This window comes from Cloeon dipterum, chromosome X, assembly GCF_949628265.1.
Source record: "Cloeon dipterum chromosome X, ieCloDipt1.1, whole genome shotgun sequence".
NCBI classification, from domain to species: Eukaryota; Metazoa; Arthropoda; class Insecta; order Ephemeroptera; family Baetidae; genus Cloeon; species Cloeon dipterum.
In genome coordinates, this window is record NC_088790.1 from 29738956 (window position 1) to 29741255 (window position 2300).

At 37.2% G+C, this 2300-nt stretch overlaps 1 long non-coding RNA gene across 1 annotated transcript; it reads left to right on the top strand.

Moving 5' to 3' along the window:
- LOC135945269 (uncharacterized) lies at positions 1 to 438 on the top strand. Its single transcript, XR_010575418.1, has 3 exons — positions 1 to 66; positions 125 to 215; positions 270 to 438. It is a non-coding gene; the product is annotated as an uncharacterized LOC135945269 (long non-coding RNA).
- The last annotated feature ends 1862 nt before the right edge of the window (positions 439 to 2300 follow it).

Sequence of the window (2300 nt, forward strand, 5' to 3'; positions counted from 1 at the left end):
CGAAAATTTGCCGGAGGTGGTCGCAAAAGACGATTAAATCTGCTATTTTTGCATCTGGCAGGCCAAGTATGATCTCTATTCACGAGTTTAAAATTTTTATTTTGATTTTACGCGTGTTATTTAGCTTTGGAGATGAGTCTGTTGCTTGGCGGCCGAAAAATTTAGATTTGGATGAAAACGCTAAGGTGCTCCAGGAGGATTCTTCAGGAAATTTGGTATTTTTAATTAAAATAATCACTGCTGTGATTTCTATTGTTTAAATTTTGCAGCTGGACATGTTGAGCAGTGTTGGGCGCAGTTGGAAGAGGTTGATCTGGCCAAATACACAAGAAAATCCCTAGGAAGAGAAATGACTTCAGTGGAGGGCGTTTTACTGCTGGATCACGTCAAAGTGATGCACAAAGAAGCCATCAAACGCGGAATTTACGGCTGCACGACATTCTTTCACACTGAGGATGAAAAAGAGCAGCACATGCAGCAGGATTTTCAAAAGAAACGTAACAAATTTATGCGAATTTGGAGAAAACGTCAATATTTTTCCCTCATTGATAACGTAGAGACTCCATGTGAGTTTCCAGCATCCGGAATTTCCGTTGGCGTGCCCGCGTTTTGGCTGCAAAAAGCACTTCAAATCCAAGTTGGAAATGATTCTCCACGTCAACTCGAGAGTCGAGGCTAAAACTAAATCGAGAAGTGAACCAATGCAAGCATTGCGAGTAGATATCTAAACCAGCTGCGCCGCACCAGCCAGCCAGCCACTCAGCCGGTTCTATTTGAGCCGCCAGCCGCTGAAGCCTTGGATATAAAATCATAACATTTTTTCTTGTCGCCAATTTAATTAATTTTATCACAAACAACATTTATAGTGTTAAATTATTAATTGAAAGCTTAAATTACTTCAAAATTGTATTATGTACGCTTATTTTTATTAATTAATGGAATAAAATTATTTTGAGCTGAATTAAATCCTAGCTCGTATTGTCCGGAGGTTGGTTTTCAGTCGGGTATTAGTTTGGGAAGGAGTAATATAATCATTTTCTTACTACCTTCTTAAATTAATTTAAAGTGGAATGATACTGGGCAACAATTGAAAATTATTTAAATTGTTGGATGCCTTAAACAATTTGTTCAACAATTTGCAATAATAAAAAAAGACCTTCCTATAGAAAAAATTCAAAATTTGCCAATTTTCTCCAAAATTTAGATTGCTCGAACATATTTTCTTGGCATATTCCATTTCCTCTCGTCGAGATCTGTTCAACGGCGTATGCCACTTATTGGGGAAACTCTTGGTCTTGAAATTAAATCGGATTTCAAGTAAGGAGACAGCCATTACCATTTGAAAAGCACGCAGTATCTTTCCAGCAAATTTTCTCAAAAAATTAGAGTGGTTCTTAAATCAATTTAGGCTTTAACTGAATCTTAAGGGATGAGTTTGTGCATTGGCAACAAGCATTTTCCATTATTTTCCAGTATCATTCCTCTTTAAAATGAACAATTAAAATAAAACCGCTGGTGAAACAAATTCGGTCGGAAAAATAATAAAAAGATAATCATCTCGATCGTTAAAATCTGCATTTCATTTGTGCAGCATAAATAACCTGGTACAATAAAAAATTACTCAATCTGAATAGAGAATAAATAATTATAATATATATAAAACACTTTAAACTATTTCAATAGTATTCCTCGTCAATTTCTGGAAAGTTTTGAATTTGGTTAAATATTAAATAAGTGCATGGCTCACACCTCTTGGGCGGTCGACCGGGCAACGGGTGTTTTCTTTACCGTGCGCTGAGGTCCGTTCATGCCGCTAAAATCACATGGACATAAATTTTTCTCACACCGGTCGATTATGAGCATTCGGGAGGTTTTAAAGACATTTCCGGGGGGAGAGTAGAGGAAGTAGAAAAATGACCGTTCTCAGTCGAGTTACAGAGGAAAGAATAATAATAACAATGCAAAGTAAAAGGGTTAAAAGCTAAAAGCCAACAGGAGCCGAGTTATTAACTTTTAAAGTTCAAAAAATCTAAAATTTTCGGAATTTTTTTCGCAACTGCCGAGGTTTTTAAAAATATGCCGCTTAGCCATGTGGCATATTGTTGGACAAACAATTTATCTGGGATCATTTTGATACCATTTTTTTTGCTCTTTTCATCCCTGTCCTCTCGGAGCGGGAAGAGCGTGCACTTCCGAGTCAGGTAAAGCGAGGATTCGATCCATTTAATAACGACACAAATCCTAACCCGATCGAGCGATCCGATGATGAGTTCGTGTGGAGCGAGTGTAGGAATTCTTTT